Source organism: Cervus elaphus, chromosome 28 (assembly GCF_910594005.1).
Source record: "Cervus elaphus chromosome 28, mCerEla1.1, whole genome shotgun sequence".
Lineage (NCBI taxonomy): Eukaryota > Metazoa > Chordata > Mammalia > Artiodactyla > Cervidae > Cervus > Cervus elaphus.
The window spans coordinates 1,102,622-1,121,773 of record NC_057842.1 but is presented as its reverse complement, the minus strand read 5'-3'; positions in this window follow the sequence as shown (position 1 = coordinate 1,121,773).

Genomic DNA, 19,152 nt, shown 5'->3' with positions numbered 1-19,152 from the left:
CCTGGCTTCGACTCCAGAGGAATACCACCTTATCACAAGCCTCCTCAAGAGGAGGCTTCTCTCAGCTCTAGGTATGTGAGAGGGACCCTGAGTTTGCGGCCTCAAGTGGAATGGACACCGCGATGCCCTGACTCGAAATAAGGCCGGATATCCCTGCAGTGACTTGAATGCAGGCTCGTCTTGCATCTCCCAAGACGAAAGGATGTCTGAATCCCCTGGGGAGACCAACGAGAAAGACCTAGTTCCCCACTCACCGTGACCGGAGGCCTCACATCCTTTGAAAACTCCAGAGGTACGCGGAGATCAGTGCCTCCAAAGGAGACGATGCCTGACTCCTCGTGAAAATTGATAGGAGTCCCAGGATTCCTGTGCCACGTGGAAAGGGACCCTTGGTCTCCCGCCTCACCTGGAGATGCATCCCAATTGCCCTGCCAAGCCTCGAAGAGATTCCCGAGTTATCCCTCGCAACTAGGCAGGAGTCCTGACCTCGCTGAACAAACACGTGTGTTGCAGAGCCATCCCCCTCGTAACTCGAGAATATACCCCATGTTCCCGCCGCAACTCGAGAAAAACCATGAGACTTCCCCCTCGCCGCTAGATGAGGTCCGATTCCAATGCACTGCGTGCAGAGCAATTCCGTTTTGGACATCACAGATGAAAGGAGCCTTGATTTCCTTGATGGCACTCCAGAGAAACCCCAAGAACACGGTTTCAAGGCTAGAGGGATCCTGAGGTCACTGTAGCAACACGAAAGAGCTCCGTGGGCCAAAAATCAACTCGAGATGAGAGGTTATTCCTTGGCTTCCACTCCATAGGAATGCCACCTTACCACAAGCACCTCAAGAGGAGGCTTCTCTCAGCTCTAGCTATGTGAGAGGAACCCTGAGTTTGCGGCCTCAATTGGAATGGACACCGCGATGCCCTGACTCGAAATAAGGCCGGATATCCCTGCAGTGACTTGAATGCAGGCTCGTCTTGCCTCTCCCAAGACGAAAGGATGTCTGAATCCCCTGTGGAGACCACAGGGAAAGACCTAGTTCCCCACCTCATCGCGACCGGAGGCCTCACATCCTTTGAAAATTCCAGAGGTACGCGGAGATCAGTGCCTCCAAAGGAGACGATGCCTGACTCCTCGTGAAAATTGATAGGAGTCCCAGGATTCCTGTGGCACGTGGAAAGGGACCCTTGGTCTCCCGCCTCAGCTGGAGAGGCGTCCCAATTGCCCTGCCAAGCCTCGAGGAGAATCCCGAGTTGTCCATCGCAACTAGGCAGGAGTCCTGACGTCGCTGAACAAACACGTGTGTGGCAGGGCCATCCCCGTCGTAACTCGAGAATATACCCCAGGTTCCCGCCACAACTCGAGAAAAACCATGAGACTTCCCCCTCGCCACTAGATGAGGCCCGATTCCCCTGCACTGCGTGCAGAGCAATTCCGTGTTGCATATCACACATGAAAGGAGCCTTGATTTCCTTGATGGCACTTCAGAGAAACCCCAAGAACACTGTTTCAAGGCTAGAGGGATCCTGAGGTCACTGTAGCAACACGAAAGAGCTCCGTGGAACAAGTATCAACTCGAGATGAGAGGTTAGTCCCTGGCTTCGACTTCAGAGGAATACCACCTTACCACAAGCACCTCAAGAGGAGGCTTATCTCAGCTCTAAGTATGTGAGAGGGACCCTGAGTTTGCGGCCTCAGTTGAAATGTACACCGCAATGCACTGACTCGAAATCAGGCCAGATATCCCTGCAGTGACTTGAATGCAGGCTCGTCTTACATCTCCCAAGACGAAAGGATGTCTGAATCCCCTGTGGAGACCACAGAGAAAGACCTAGTTCCCCACCTCATCGCGACCGGAGGCCTCACATCCTTTGAAAACTCCAGAGGTACGGGGAGATCAGTGCCTCCAAAGGAAACGATGCCTGACTCCTCGTGAAACTTGATAGGAGTGCCAGGTTTCCTGTGGCATGTGGAAAGGGACACTTAGTCTCCCGCCTCATCTGGAGAGGCGTCCCAATTGCCCTGCCAGCTTCGAGGAGAATCCCGAGTTGTCCCTCGCAACGAGGCAGGAATCCTGACGTCGCTGAACAAACACGTGGGTGGAAGGGCCATCCCCGTCGTAACTCGAGAATATACCCCAGGTTCCCGCGCAACACGAGAAAAACCATGAGACTTCCCCCTCGCCGCGAGAAGAGGCCCGCTTCAACTGCACTACGTGCAGAGCAATTCCGTGTTGCACATCATACATGAAAGGAGCCTTGATTTCCTTGATGGCACTCCAGAGAAACCCCAAGAACACTGTTTCAAGGCTAGAGGGATCCTGAGGTCACTGTAGCAACATGAAAGAGATCCGTGGGCCAAAAATAAAGTCGAGATGAGAGGTTAATCCCTGGCTTCGACTCCAGAGGAATACCACCTTACCACAAGCACCTCAAGAGGTGGCTTCTCTCAGCTCTAGGTATGTGAGAGGGACCCTGAGTTTGCGGCCTCAAGTGGAATGGACACCGCGATGCCCTGACTCGAAATAAGGCCGGACATCCCTGCAGTGACTTGAATGCAGGCAAGTCTTCCATCTCCCAAGACGAAGGGATGTCGGAATCCCCTGTGGAGACCACAGAGAAAGACATAGTTCCCCACCTCATCGCGACCGGAGGCCTCACATCCTTTGAAAACTCCAGAGGTACGCGGAGATCAGTGCCTCCAAAGGAGACGATGCCTGACTCCTCGTGAAACTTGATAGGAGTCCCAGGATTCCTGTGGCACGCGGCAAGGGACACTTGGTCTCCCACCTCAGCTGGAGAGGGGTCCCAATTGCCCTGCCAAGCCTCGAGGAGAATCCCGAGTTGTCCGTCGCAACTAGGCAGGAGTCCTGACGTCAATGAACAAACACGTGGGTGGAAGGGCCATCCCCGTCGTAACTTGAGAATATACCCCAAGTTCCCACCGCAACTCTAGAAAAACCATGAGACTTCCCCCTCGCCGCGAGATGAGGCCTGCTTCCCCTGCACTGCGTGCAGAGCAATACCATGTTGCACATCATACATGAAAGGAGCCTTGATTTCCTTGATGGCACTCCAGAGAAACCCCAAGAACACTGTTTCAAGGCTATAGGGATCCTGAGGTCACTGTAGCAACACGAAAGAGCTCCGTGGCCCAAAAGTCAACTCGAGATGAGAGGTTTGTCCCTGGCTTCGACTCCAGAGGAATACCACCTTACCACAAGCACCTCAAGAGGAGGCTTCTCTCAGGTCTAGGTATGTGAGAGGGACCCTGAGTTTGCAGCCTCAAGTGAAATGGACACCGCCATGCCCTGACTCGAAATAAGGTCGGATATCCCTGCAGTGACTTGAATGCAGGCTCGTCTTGCATCTCCCAAGATGAAAGGATGTCTGAATCCCCTGTGGAGACCACAGAGAAAGACCGAGTTCTCCACCTCATCGCGACCGGAGGCCTCACATCCTTTGAAAACTCCAGAGGTACGCGGAGATCAGTGCCTCCAATGGAGACGATGCCTGACTCCTCGAGATATTTGATAAGAGTCCCAGGATTCCTGTGGCACGTGGAAAGGGACCCTTGGTTTCCCGCCTCAGCTGGAGAGGCGTCCCAATTGCCCTGCCAAGCCTCGAGGAGAATCCCGAGTTGTCCCTCGCAACTAGGCAGGATTCCTGACGTCGCTGAACAAACACGTGGGTGGAAGGGCCATCACCGTTGTAACTCGAGAATATACCCCAGGTTCCCGCCGCACCTCGAGAAAAACCATGAAACTTCCCCCTCGCCGCAAGATGAGGCCCGCTTCCCCTGCACTGCGTGCAGTGCAATTCCGTGTTGCACATCATACATGAAAGGAGCCTTGATTTCCTTAATGGCACTCCAGAGAAACCCCAAGAACACTGTTTCAAGGCTAGAGCGATCCTGAGGTCACTGTAGCAACAAGAAAGAGATCCGTGGGCCAAAAATCAAGTCAAGATGAGAGGTTAGTCCCTGGCTTCGACTCCAGAGGAATACCACCTTATCACAAGCCTCCTCAAGAGGAGGCTTCTCTCAGCTCTAGGTATGTGAGAGGGACCCTGAGTTTGCGGCCTCAAGTGGAATGGACACCGCGATGCCCTGACTCGAAATAAGGCCGGATATCCCTGCAGTGACTTGAATGCAGGCTCGTCTTGCATCTCCCAAGACGAAAGGATGTCTGAATCCCCTGGGGAGACCAACGAGAAAGACCTAGTTCCCCACTCACCGTGACCGGAGGCCTCACATCCTTTGAAAACTCCAGAGGTACGCGGAGATCAGTGCCTCCAAAGGAGACGATGCCTGACTCCTCGTGAAAATTGATAGGAGTCCCAGGATTCCTGTGCCACGTGGAAAGGGACCCTTGGTCTCCCGCCTCACCTGGAGATGCATCCCAATTGCCCTGCCAAGCCTCGAAGAGATTCCCGAGTTATCCCTCGCAACTAGGCAGGAGTCCTGACCTCGCTGAACAAACACGTGTGTTGCAGAGCCATCCCCCTCGTAACTCGAGAATATACCCCATGTTCCCGCCGCAACTCGAGAAAAACCATGAGACTTCCCCCTCGCCGCTAGATGAGGCCCGATTCCAATGCACTGCGTGCAGAGCAATTCCGTTTTGGACATCACAGATGAAAGGAGCCTTGATTTCCTTGATGGCACTCCAGAGAAACCCCAAGAACACGGTTTCAAGGCTAGAGGGATCCTGAGGTCACTGTAGCAACACGAAAGAGCTCCGTGGGCCAAAAATCAACTCGAGATGAGAGGTTATTCCTTGGCTTCCACTCCATAGGAATGCCACCTTACCACAAGCACCTCAAGAGGAGGCTTCTTTCAGCTCTAGCTATGTGAGAGGAACCCTGAGTTTGCGGCCTCAATTGGAATGGACACCGCGATGCCCTGACTCGAAATAAGGCCGGATATCCCTGCAGTGACTTGAATGCAGGCTCGTCTTGCCTCTCCCAAGACGAAAGGATGTCTGAATCCCCTGTGGAGACCACAGAGAAAGACCTAGTTCCCCACCTCATCGCGACCGGAGGCCTCACATCCTTTGAAAACTCCAGAGGTACACGGAGATCAGTGCCTCCAAAGCAGACGATGCCTGACTCCTCGTGAAAATTTGTGGGAGTCCCAGGATTCCTGTGACACGTGGAAAGGGACCCTTGGTCTCCCGCCTCAGCTGGATAGGCGTCCAAATTGCCCTCCCAAGCCTCGAGGAGAATCCCGAGTTGTCCCTCGCAACTAGGCAGGAGCCCTCTCGTCACTGAACAAACACGTGTGTGGAAGGGCCATCCCCGTTGTAACTCAAGAATATACCCCAGGTTCCCGCCGCAACTCGAGAAAAACATGAGAATTCCCCCTCGCCGCGAGATGAGGCCCGATTCCCCTGCACTGCGTGCAGAGCAATTCCGTGTTGCACATCATACATGAAAGGAGCCTTGATTTCCTTGATGGCACTCCAGAGAATCCGCAAGAACACTGTTTCAAGGCTAGAGGGATCCTGAGGTCACTGTAGCAACAAGAAAGAGATCCGTGGGCCAAAAATCAAGTCGAGATGAGAGGTTGGTCCCTGGCTTCGACTCCAGAGGAATATCACCTTAACACAAGCACCTCAAGAGGAGGCTTCTCTCAGCTCTAGGTATGTGAGAGGGACCCTGAGTTTGCAGCCTCAAGTGGAATGGACACCGCGATGCCCTGACTCGAAATAAGGCCGGATATCCCTGCAGTGACGTGAATGCAGGCTCGTCTTGCATCTCCCAAGACGAAAGGTTGTCTGAATCCCCTGTGGAGACCATAGAGAAAGACCGAGTTCTCCACCTCATCGCGACCGGAGGCCTCACATCCTTTGAAAACTCCAGAGGTACGCGGAGATCAGTGCCTCCAAAGGAGACGATACCTGACTCCTCGAGATATTTGATAAGAGTCCCAGGATTCCTGTGGCACGTGGAAAGGGAATCTTGATCTCCCGCCTCACCTGGAGAGGCATCCCAATAGCCCTGCCAAGCGTCGAGGAGATTCCCGAGTTGTCCCTCGCAACTAGGCAGGAGTCCTGACGTCGCTGAACAAACACGTGGGTGGAAGGGCCATCCCCGTCGTAACTCGAGAATATACCCCAGGTTCCCGCCGCAACTCGAGAAAAACCATGAGACTTCCCCCTCGCCGCTAGATGAGGCCCGATTCCCCTGCACTGCGTGCAGAGCAATTCCGTGTTGCATATCACACATGAAAGGAGCCTTGATTTCCTTGATGGCACTCCAGAGAAACCCCAAGAACACTGTTTCAAGGCTAGAGGGATCCTGAGGTCACTGTAGCAACACGAAAGAGCTCCGTGGCCAAAAATCAACTCGAGATGAGAGGTTAGTCCCTGGCTTCGACTCCAGAGGAATACCACCTTACCACAAGCACTTTAAGAGGTGGCTTCTCTCAGCTCTAGGTATGTGAGAGGGACCCTGAGTTTGCGGCCTCAATTGGAATGGAAACCGCAATGTCCTGACTCGAAATCAGGCCGGATATCTCTGCAGTGCCTTGAATGCAGGCTCGTCTTGCATCTCCCAAGATGAAAGGATGTCTGAATCCCCTGTGGAGACCACAGAAAAAGACCTAGTTCCCCACCTCATCGCGACCGGAGGCCTCACATCCTTTGAAAACTCCAGAGGTACGCGGAGATCAGTGCCTCCAAAGGAGACGATTCCTGACTCCTCGTGAACCTTGATAGGAGTCCCAGGATTCCTGTGGCACCTGGAAAGGGACCCTTGGTCTCCCGCCTCAGCTGGAGAGGCGTCCCAATTGCCCTGCCAAGCCTCGAGGAGAATCCCGAGTTGTCCCTCGCAACTAGGCTGGTGTCCTGACGTCGCTGAACAAACACGTGTGTGGAAGGGCCATCCCCGTCGTAACTCGAGAATATACCCCAGGTTCCCGCCGCAACTCGAAAAAAACCATGAGACTTCCCCCTCGCCGCGAGATGAGGCCCGATTCCCCTGCACTGCGTGCAGAGCAATTCCGTGTTGCACATCACACATGAAAGGAGCCTTGATTTCCTTGATGGCACTCCAGAGAAACCCCAAGAACACTGTTTCAAGGCTAGAGGGATCCTGAGGTCACTGTAGCAACACGAAAGAGCTCCGTGGTCAAAAATCAACTCGAGATGAGAGGTTAGTCTCTGGCTTCGACTCCAGAGGAATACCACCTTACCACAAGCACCTCAAGAGGAGGCTTCTCTCAGCTCTAGCTATGTGAGAGGGACCCTGAGTTTGCGGCCTCAAGTGGAATGGACACCGCGATGCCCTGACTCGAAATAAGGCCGGATATCCTTGCAGTGACTTGAATGCGGGCTCGTCTTGCATCTCCCATGACGAAAGGATGTCTGAATCCCCTGTGGAGACCACAAAGAAAGACCGAGTTCTCCACCTCATCGCGACCGGAGGCCTCACATCCTTTGAAAACTCCCGAGGTACGCGGAGATCAGTGCCTCCAAAGGAGACGATGCCTGACTCCTCATGAATCTTGATAGGAGTCCCAGGATTCCTGTGGCACGTGGAAAAGGACCCTTGGTCTCCCGCCTCAGCTGGAGAGGCGTCCCAATTGCCCTGCCAAGCCTCGAGGAGAATCCCGAGTTGTCCCTCGCAACTAGGCAGGAGTCCTGACGTCGCTGAACAAACACGTTGGTGGAAGGGCCATCCCCGTCGTAAGTCGAGAATATACCCCAGGTTCCCGCCGCAACTCGAGAAAAACCATGAGACTTCCCCCTCGCCGCGAGATGAGGCCCGATTCCCCTGCACTGCGTGCAGAGCAATGCCGTGTTGCACATCACAGATGAAAGGAGCCTTGATTTCCTTGATGGCACTCCAGAGAAACCCCAAGAACACTGTTTCAAGGCTAGAGGGATCCTGAGGTCACTGTAGCAACATGAAAGAGCTCCGTGGACCAACAATCAACTCGAGATGAGCGGTTAGTCCCTGGCTTCAACTCCAGAGGAATACCACCTTACCACAAGCACCTCAAGAGGAGGCTTCTCGCAGCTCTAGGTATGTGAGAGGGACCCTAAGTTTGCGGCCTCAAGTGAAATGGACACCGCGATGCCCTGACTCGAAATAAGGCCGGATATCCCTGCAGTGACTTGAATGCAGGCTCGTCTTGCATCTCCCAAGACAAAAGGTTGTCTGAATCCCCTGTGGAGACCACACAGAAAGACCTAGTTCCCCACCTCATCGCGACCGGAGGCCTCACATACTTTGAAAACTCCAGAGGTACGCCGAGATCAGTGCCTCCAAAGGAGACGATGCCTGACTCCTCGAGATATTTGATAATAGTCCCAGGATTCCTGTGGCACGTGGAAAAGGACCCTTGGTCTCCCGCCTCACCTGGAGAGGCATCCCAATAGCCCTGCCAAGCCTCGAGGAGATTCCCGAGTTGTCCCTCGCAACTAGGCAGGAGTCCTGACGTCGCTGAACAAACACGTGTGTGGCAGGGCCATCCCCGTCGTAACTCGAGAATATACCCCAGGTTCCCGCCGCAACTCGAGAAAAACCATGAGACTTCCCCCTCGCCGCGAGATGAGGCCCGATTCCCCTGCACTGCGTGCAGAGCAATTCCGTATTGCATATCACACATGAAAGGAGCCTTGATTTCCTTGATGGCACTCCAGAGAAACCCCAAGAACACTGTTTCAAGGCTAGAGGGATCCTGAGGTCACTGTAGCAGCACGAAAGAGCTCCGTGGCCAAAAATCAACTCGAGATGAGAGGTTAGTCCCTGGCTTCGACTCCAGAGGAATACCACCTTACCACAAGCACTTTAAGAGGAGGCTTCTCTCAGCTCTAGGTATGTGAGAGGGACCCTGAGTTTGCGGCCTCAAGTGGAATGGACACCGCGATGCCCTGACTCGAAATCAGGCCGGATATCCCTGCAGTGCCTTGAATGCAGGCTCGTCTTGCATCTCCCAAGATGAAAGGATGTCTGAATCCCCTGTGGAGACCACAGAAAAAGACCTAATTCCCCACCTCATCGCGACCGGAGGCCTCACATCCTTTGAAAACTCCAGAGGTACGCGGAGATCAGTGCCTCCAAAGGAGACGATGCCTGACTCCTCGTGAACCTTGATAGGAGTCCCAGGATTCCTGTGGCACCTGGAAAGGGACCCTTGGTCTCCCGCCTCAGCTGGAGAGGCGTCCCAATTGCCCTGCCAAGCCTCGAGGAGAATCCCGAGTTGTCCCTCGCAACTAGGCTGGTGTCCTGACGTCGCTGAACAAACACGTGTGTGGAAGGGCCATACCCGTCATAACTCGAGAATATACCCCAGGTTCCCGCCGCAACTCGAAAAAAACCATGAGACTTCCCCCTCGCCGCGAGATGAGGCCCGATTCCCCTGCACTGCGTGCAGAGCAATTCCGTGTTGCACATCACACATGAAAGGAGCCTTGATTTCCTTGATGGCACTCCAGAGAAACCCCAAGAACACTGTTTCAAGGCTAGAGGGATCCTGAGGTCTCTGTAGCAACACGAAAGAGCTCCGTGGCCAAAAATCAACTCGAGATGAGAGGTTAGTCCGTGGCTTCGACTCCAGAGGAATACCACCTTACCACAAGCACCTCAAGAGGAGGCTTCTCTCAGCTCTAGCTATGTGAGAGGGACCCTGAGTTTGTGGCCTCAAGTGGAATGGAGACCGCGATGCCCTGACTCGAAATAAGGCCGGATATCCTTGCAGTGACTTCAATGCAGGCTCGTCTTGCATCTCCCAAGACGAAAGGATGTCTGAATCCCCTGTGGAGACCACAGAGAAAGACCTAGTTCCCCACCTCAACGCGACCGGAGGCCTCACATCCTTTGAAAACTCCAGAGGTACGCGGAGATCAGTGCCTCCAAAGGAGACGATGCCTGACTCCTCGTGAAACTTGATAGGAGTCCCAGGATTACTGTGGCACGTGGAAAGGGACCCTTGGTCTCCCGCCTCAGCTGGATAGGCGTCCAAATTGCCCTCCCAAGCCTCGAGGAGAATCCCGAGTTGTCCCTCGCAACTAGGAAGGAGTCCTCACGTCACTGAACAAACACGTGGGTGGAAGGGCCATCCCCGTTGTAACTCAAGAATATACCCCAGGTTTCCGCCGCAACTCGAGAAAACCATGAGACTTCCCCCTCGCCGCGAGATGAGGCCCGATTCCCCTGCACTGCGTGCAGAGCAATTCCGTGTTGCACATCATACATGAAAGGAGCCTTGATTTCCTTCATGGCACTCCAGAGAAACCCCAAGAACACTGTTTCAAGGCTAGAGGGATCCTGAGGTCACTGTAGCAACAAGAAAGAGATCCGTGGGCCAAAAGTCAAGTCGAGATGAGAGGTTGGTTCCTGGCTTCGACTCCAGAGGAATACCACCTTACCACAAGCACCTCAAGAGGAGGCTTCTCTCAGCTCTAGTTATGTGAGAGGGACCCTGAGTTTACGGCCTCAAGTGGAATGGACACCGCGATGCCCTGACTCGAAATAAGGCCGGATATCCCTGCAGTGACTTGAATGCAGGCTCGTCTTGCATCTCCCAAGACGAAAGGATGTCTGAATCCCCTGTGGACACCACAGCGAAAGACAGAGTTCTCAACCTCTTCGCGACCGGAGGCCTCAGATCCTTTGAAAACTCCAGAGGTACGCGGAGATCAGTGCCTCCAAAGGAGACGATACCTGACTCCTCGAGATATTTGATAAGAGTCCCAGGATTCCTGTGGCACGTGAAAAGGGACCCTTGGTCTCCCGCCTCACCTGGAGAGGCATCCCAATAGTCCTGCCAAGCCTCGAGGAGATTCCCGAGTTGTCCCTCGCAACTAGGCAAGAGTCCTGACTTCGCTGAACAAACAGGTGTGTGGAAGGGCATTCCCCGTCGTAACTCGAGAATATGCCCCAGCTTCCCGCCGCAACTCAAGAAAAACCATGAGACTTCCCCCTCGCCGCGAGATGAGGCGCGATTCCCCTTCACTGCGTGCAGAGCAATTCCGTGTTGCATATCACACATGAAAGGAGCCTTGATTTCCTTGATGGCACTTCAGAGAAACCCCAAGAACACTGTTTCAAGGCTAGAGGGATCCTGAGGTCACTGTAGCAACACGAAAGAGCTCCGTGGACCAAAAATCAACTCGAGATGAGAGGTTAGTTACTGGCTTCGACTCCAGAGGAATACCACCTTACCACAAGCACCTCAAGAGGAGGCTTCTCTCAGCTCTAGGTATGTGAGAGGGACCCTGAATTTGCGGCCTCAAGTGGAATGTACACCGCGATGCCCTGACTCGATATAAGGCCGTATATACCTGCAGTGACTTGAATGCAGGCTCGTCTTGCATCTCCCAAGATGAAAGTATGTCTGAATCCCCTGGGGAGACCACAGAGAAAGACCTAGTTCCCCACCTCATCGCGACCGGAGGCCTCACATCCTTTGAAAACTCCAGAGGTACGCGGAGATCAGTGCCTCCAATGGAGACGATGCCTGACTCCTCGTGAAACTTGATAGGAGTCCCAGGATTCCTGTGGCACGTCGAAAGGGACTCTTGGTCACCCGCCTCAGCTGGAGAGGCATCCCAATGGCCCTGCCAAGCCTCGAGGAGAATCCCGAGTTGTCCCTCGCAACTAGGCAGGAGTCCAGACGTTGCAGAACAAACACGTGTGTGGAAGGGCCATCCCCGTCGTAACTCGAGAATTTACCCCAGGTTCCCGCCGCAACTCGAGAAAAACCATGAGACTTCCCCCTCGCCGCGAAATGAGGCCCGATTCCCCTGCACTGCGTGCAGAGCAATTCCGTGTTGCACATCACACATTAAAGGAGCATTTATTTCCTTGGTGGCACTCCAGAGAAACCCCAAGAACACTGTTTCAAGGCTAGAGGGATCCTGAGGTCACTGTAGCAACAAGAAAGAGCTCCGTGGACCAAAAATCAACTCGAGATGAGAGGTTAGTCCCTGGCTTCGACTCCAGAGGAATACCACCTTACCACAAGCACCTCAAGAGGAGGCTTCTCTCAGCTCTAGGTATGTGAGAGGGACCCTGAGTTTGCGGCCTCAAGTGGAATGGACACCGCGATGCCCTGACTCGAAATAAGGCCGGATATCCCTGCCTTGACTTGAATGCAGGCTCGTCTTGCATCTCCCAAGACGAAAGGATATCTGAATCCCCTGTGGAGACCACAGAGAAAGACCTAGTTCCCCACCTCATCGCGACCGGAGGCCTCACATCCTTTGAAAACTCCAGAGGTAAGTGGAGATCAGTGCCTCCAAAGGAGACGATGCCTGACTCTTCGTGAAACTTGATAGGAGTCCCAGGATTCCTGTGGCACGTGGAAAGGGACCATTGATCTCCCGCCTCAGCTGGAGAGGCGTCCCAATTGCCCTGCCAAGCCTCGAGGAAAATCCCGAGTTGTCCCTCGCAACTAGGCAGGAGTCCTGACGTCGCTGAACAAACAGGTGGCTGGAAGGGCCATCCCCATCGTAACTCGAGAATATAATCCAGGTTCCCGCCGCAACTCGAGAAAAACCATGAGACTTCCCCCTCGCCGCGAGATGAGGCCCGATTCCCCTGCACTGCGTGCAGAGCAATTCCGTGTTGCACATCACACATGAAAGGAGCCTTGATTTCCTTGACGGCACTCCAGAGAAAACCCAAGAACACTGTTTCAAGGCTAGAGGGATCCTGAGGTCACTGTAGCAACAAGAAAGAGATCCGTGGGCCAAAAATCAAGTCGAGATGAGAGGTTAGTTCCTGGCTTCGACTCCAGAGGAATACCACCTTACCACAAGCACCTCAAGAGGAGGCTTCTCTCAGCTCTAGGTATGTGAGAGGGACCCTGAGTTTGCGGCCTCAAGTGGAATGGACACCGCGATGCCCTGACTCGAAAAAAGGCCGGATATCCCTGCAGTGACTTGAATGCAGGCTCGTCTTGCATCTCCCAAGACGAAAGGATGTCTGAATCCCCTGTGGAGAACACAGAGAAAGACCTAGTTCCCCACCTCATCGCGACCGGAGGCCTCACATCCTTTGAAAACTCCAGAGGTACGCGGAGATCAGTGCCTCCAAAGGAGACGATGCCTGACTCCTCGTGAAACTTGATAGGAGCCCCAGGATTCCTGTGGCACGTGGAAAGGGACCCTTGGTCTCCCGCCTCAGCTGGAGAGGCGTCCCAATTTCCCTGCCAAGCCTCGAGGAGAATCCCGAGTTGTCCCTCGCAAATAGGCAGGAGTCCTGACGTTGCTGAACAAACACGTGGGTGGAAGGGCCATCCCCGTCGTAACTCGAGAATATACCCCAGGTTCTCGCTGCAACTCGAGAAAAACCATGAGACTTCCCCCTCGCCGCGAGATGAGGCCCGATTCCCCTGCACTGCGTGCAGAGCAATTCGGTGTTGCACATCAAAAATGAAAGGAGCCTTGATTTCCTTGATGGCACTCCAGAGAAACCCCAAGAACACTGTTTCAAGGCTAGAGGGATGCTGAGGTCACTGTAGCAAAAAGAAAATGATCCGTGGGCGAAAAATCAAGTCGAGATGAGAGGTTGGTCCCCGGCTTCGACTCCAGAGGAATTCCACCTTACCACAAGCACCTCAAGAGGAGGCTTCTCTCAGCTCTAGCTATGTGAGAGGGACCCTGAGTGTGCGGCCTCAAGTGGAATGGACACCGCGATGCCCTGAGTCGAAATAAGGCCGGATATCCCTGCAGTGACTTGAATGCAGGCTCGTCTTGCATCTCCCAAGACGCAAGGATGTCTGAATCCCCTGTGGAGGCCACAGAGAAAGACCTAGTTTCCCACCTCATCGCGACCGGAGGCCTCACATCCTTTGAAAACTCCAGAGGTACGCGGAGATCAGTGCCTCCAAAGAAGACGATGCCTGACTCCTCGTGAAACTTGATAGGAGTCCGAGGATTCCTGTGCCACGTGGAAAGGGACACTTGGTCTTCCGCCTCAGCCGGAGAGGCGTCCCAATTGCCCTGCCAAGCCTCGAGGAGAATCCCGAGTTGTCCCTCGCAACTAGGCAGGAGTCCTGACGTGGCTGATCAAACACGTGTGTGGAAGGGCCATCCCCGTCGTAACTCGAGAATATACCCCAGGTTCCCGCCACAACTCGAGAAAAACCATGAGACTTCCCCCTCGCCGCGAGATGAGGCCCGATTCCCCTGCACTGCGTGCAGAGCAATTCCGTGTTGCACATCACACATGAAAGGAGCCTTGATTTCCTTGATGGCACTCCAGAGAAACCCCAAGAACACTGTTTCAAGACTAGAGGAATCCTGAGGTCACTGTAGCAACACAAAAGGGCTCCGTGGACCAAAAATCACCTCGAGATGAGAGGTTAGTCCCTGGCTTCGACTCCAGAGGAAGACCACCTTACCACAAGCACCTCAAGAGGATGCTTCTCTCAGCTCTAGGTATGTGAGAGCGACCCTGAGTTTGCGGCCTCAAGTGGGTTGGACACCGCGATGCCCTGACTCGAAATAAGGCCGGATATCCCTGCAGTGACTTGAATGCAGGCTCGTCTTGCATCTCCCAAGACGAAAGGATGTCTGAATCACCTGTGGAGACCACAGAGAAAGACCTAGTTCCCCACCTCATCGCGACCGGAGGCCTCACATCCTTTGAAAACTCCAGAGGTACGTGGAGATCAGTGCCGCCAAAGGAGACGATGCCTGACTCCTCGTGAAACTTGATAGGAGTCCCAGGATTCCTGTGGCACGTGGAAAGGGACACTTGGTCTCCCGCCTCAGCTGGAGAGACGTCCCAGTTGCCCTGCCAAGACTCCAGTAGAATCCCGAATTGTCCCTCGCAACGAGGCAGGAGTCCGGACGTTGCTGAAGAAACACATGGGTGGAAGGTCCAACCCGTTGTAACTCGAGAATATACCCCAGGTTCCCGCCGCAACTCGAGAAAAACCATGAGACTTCCCCCTCGCCGCGAGATGAGGCCCGATTCCCCTGCACTGCGTGCAGAGCAATTCCGTGTTGCACTTCCCACATGAAAGGAGCCTTGATTTCCTTGATGGCACTCCAGAGAAACCACAAGAACACTGTTTCAAGGCTAGAGGGATCCTGAGGTCACTGTAGCAACACGAAAGAGCTCCGTGGACCAAAAATCAACTCGAGATGAGAGGTTAGTCCCTGGCTTCGACTCCAGAGGAATACCACCTTTCCACAAGCACCTCAAGAGGAGGCTTCTCTCAGCTCTAGGTATGTGAGAGGGACCCTGATTTTGCGGCCTCAAGTGGAATGGACACCACGATGCCCTGACTCGAAATAAGGCTGGATATCCCTGCAGTGACTTGAATGCAGGCTCGTCTTGCATCTCCCAAGATGAAAGGATGTCTGAATCCCCTGTGGAGAGCACAGAGAAAGACCTAGTTCCCCACCTCATCGCGACCGGAGCCCTCACATCCTTTGAAAACTCCAGAGGTGCGCAGAGATCAGTGCCTCCAAAGGAGACGATGCCTGACTCCTCGTGAAACTTGATAGGAGTCCCAGGATTCCTGAGGCACGTAGAAAGGGATGCTTGGTCTCCCGCCTCAGCTGGAGAAGCGTCCCAATTGCCCTGCAAGCCTCGAGGAGAATCCCGGGTTGTCCCTCGCAACTAGGCAGGAGTCCTGACGTGGCTGAACAAACACTTGTGTGGAAGGGCCATCCCCGTCGTAACTCGAGAATATACCCCAGGTTCCAGCCGCAACTCGAGAAAAACCATGAGACTTCCCCCTCGCCGCGAGATGAGGCCCGATTCCCCTGCACTGAGTGCAGAGCCATTCCGTCTTGCACATCACACATGAAAGGAGCCTTGATTTCCTTGATGGCACTCCAGAGAAACCCCAAGAACACTGTTTCAAGGCTAGAGGGATCCTGAGGTCACTGTAGCAGCACGAAAGAGCTCCGTGGCCAAAAATCAACTCGAGATGAGAGGTTAGTCCCTGGCTTCGACTCCAGAGGAATACCACCTTACCACAAGCACATCAAGAGGAGGCTTCTCTCAGCTCTAGGTATGTGAGAGGGACCCTGAGTTTGCGGCCTCAAGTGGAATGGACACCGCGATGCCCTGACTCGAAATCAGGCCGGATATCCCTGCAGTGCCTTGAATGCAGGCTCGTCTTGCATCTCCCAAGATGAAAGGATGTCTGAATCCCCTGTGGAGACCACAGAAAAAGACCTAGTTCCCCACCTCATCGCGACCGGAGGCCTCACATCCTTTGAAAACTCCAGAGGTACGCGGAGATCAGTGCCTCCAAAGGAGACGATGCCTGACTCCTCGTGAACCTTGATAGGAGTCCCAGGATTCCTGTGGCACCTGGAAAGGGACCCTTGGTCTCCCGCCTCAGCTGGAGAGGCGTCCCAATCGCCCTGCCAAGCCTCGAGGAGAATCCCGAGTTGTCCCTCGCAACTAGGCTGGTGTCCTGACTTCGCTGAACAAACACGTGTGTGGAAGGGCCATACCCGTCATAACTCGAGAATATACCCCAGGTTCCCGCCGCAACTCGAAAAAAACCATGAGACTTCCACCTCGCCGCGAGATGAGGCCCGATTCCCCTGCACTGCGTGCAGAGCAATTCCGTGTTGCACATCACACATGAAAGGAGCCTTGATTTCCTTGATGGCACTCCAGAGAAACCCCAAGAACACTGTTTCAAGGCTAGAGGGATCCTGAGGTCTCTGTAGCAACACGAAAGAGCTCCGTGGCCAAAAATCAAGTCGAGATGAGAGGTTAGTCCCTGGCTTCGACTCCAGAGGAATACCACCTTACCACAAGCACCTCAAGAGGAGGCTTCTCTCAGCTCTAGCTATGTGAGAGGGACCCTGAGTTTGTGGCCTCAAGTGGAATGGAGACCGCGATGCCCTGACTCGAAATAAGGCCGGATATCCTTGCAGTGACTTCAATGCAGGCTCGTCTTGCATCTCCCAAGACGAAAGGATGTCTGAATCCCCTGTGGAGACCACAGAGAAAGACCTAGTTCCCCACCTCAACGCGACCGGAGGCCTCACATCCTTTGAAAACTCCAGAGGTACGCGGAGATCAGTGCCTCCAAAGGAGACGATGCCTGACTCCTCGTGAAACTTGATAGGAGTCCCAGGATTACTGTGGCACGTGGAAAGGGACCCTTGGTCTCCCGCCTCAGCTGGATAGGCGTCCAAATTGCCCTCCCAAGCCTCGAGGAGAATCCCGAGTTGTCCCTCGCAACTAGGCAGGAGTCCTCACGTCACTGAACAAACACGTGGGTGGAAGGGCCATCCCCGTTGTAACTCAAGAATATACCCCAGGTTTCCGCCGCAACTCGAGAAAACCATGAGACTTCCCCCTCGCCGCGAGATGAGGCCCGATTCCCCTGCACTGCGTGCAGAGCAATTCCGTGTTGCACATCATACATGAAAGGAGCCTTGATTTCCTTCATGGCACTCCAGAGAAACCCCAAGAACACTGTTTCAAGGCTAGAGGGATCCTGAGGTCACTGTAGCAACAAGAAAGAGATCCGTGGGCCAAAAGTCAAGTCGAGATGAGAGGTTGGTTCCTGGCTTCGACTCCAGAGGAATACCACCTTACCACAAGCACCTCAAGAGGAGGCTTCTCTCAGCTCTAGTTATGTGAGAGGGACCCTGAGTTTACGGCCTCAAGTGGAATGGACACCGCGATGCCCTGACTCGAAATAAGGCCGGATATCCCTGCAGTGACTTGAATGCAGGCTCGTCTTGCATCTCCCAAGACGAAAGGATGTCTGAATCCCCTGTGGACACCACAGCGAAAGACAGAGTTCTCAACCTCTTCGCGACCGGAGGCCTCAGATCCTTTGAAAACTCCAGAGGTACGCGGAGATCAGTGCCTCCAAAGGAGACGATACCTGACTCCTCGAGATATTTGATAAGAGTCCCAGGATTCCTGTGGCACGTGAAAAGGGACACTTGGTCTCCCGCCTCACCTGGAGAGGCATCCCAATAGCCCTGCCAAGCCTCGAGGAGATTCCCGAGTTGTCCCTCGCAACTAGGCAAGAGTCCTGACTTCGCTGAACAAACAGGTGTGTGGAAGGGCATTCCCCGTCGTAACTCGAGAATATGCCCCAGCTTCCCGCCGCAACTCAAGAAAAACCATGAGACTTCCCCCTCGCCGCGAGATGAGTCACGATTCCCCTTCACTGCGTGCAGAGCAATTCCGTGTTGCATATCACACATGAAAGGAGCCTTGATTTCCTTGATGGCACTTCAGAGAAACCCCAAGAACACTGTTTCAAGGCTAGAGGGATCCTGAGGTCACTGTAGCAACACGAAAGAGCTCCGTGGACCAAAAATCAACTCGAGATGAGAGGTTAGTTACTGGCTTCGACTCCAGAGGAATACCACCTTACCACAAGCACCTCAAGAGGAGGCTTCTCTCAGCTCTAGGTATGTGAGAGGGACCCTGAATTTGCGGCCACAAGTGGAATGTACACCGCGATGCCCTGACTCGATATAAGGCCGGATATACCTGCAGTGACTTGAATGCAGGCTCGTCTTGCATCTCCCAAGATGAAAGTATGTCTGAATCCCCTGGGGAGACCACAGAGAAAGACCTAGTTCCCCACCTCATCGCGACCGGAGGCCTCACATCCTTTGAAAACTCCAGAGGTAAGTGGAGATCAGTGCCTCCAAAGGAGACGATGCCTGACTCCTCGTGAAACTTGATAGGAGTCCCAGGATTCCTGTGGCACGTGGAAAGGGACCCTTGGTCTCCCGCCTCAGCTGGAGAGGCGTTCCAATTGCCCTGCCAAGCCTCGAGGAAAATCCCGAGTTGTCCCTCGCAACTAGGCAGGAGTCCTGACGTCGCTGAACAAACAGGTGGCTGGAAGGGGCCATCCCCATCGTAACTCGAGAATATAATCCAGGTTCCGCCGCAACTCCGAGAAAAACCATGAGACTTCCCCCTCGCCGCGAGATGAGGCCCGATTCCCCTGCACTGCGTGCAGAGCAATTCCGTGTTGCACATCACACATGAAAGGAGCCTTGATTTCCTTGACGGCACTCCAGAGAAAACCCAAGAACACTGTTTCAAGGCTAGAGGGATCCTGAGGTCACTGTAGCAACAAGAAAGAGATCCGTGGGCCAAAAATCAAGTCGAGATGAGAGGTTGGTTCCTGGCTTCGACTCCAGAGGAATACCACCTTACCACAAGCACCTCAAGAGGAGGCTTCTC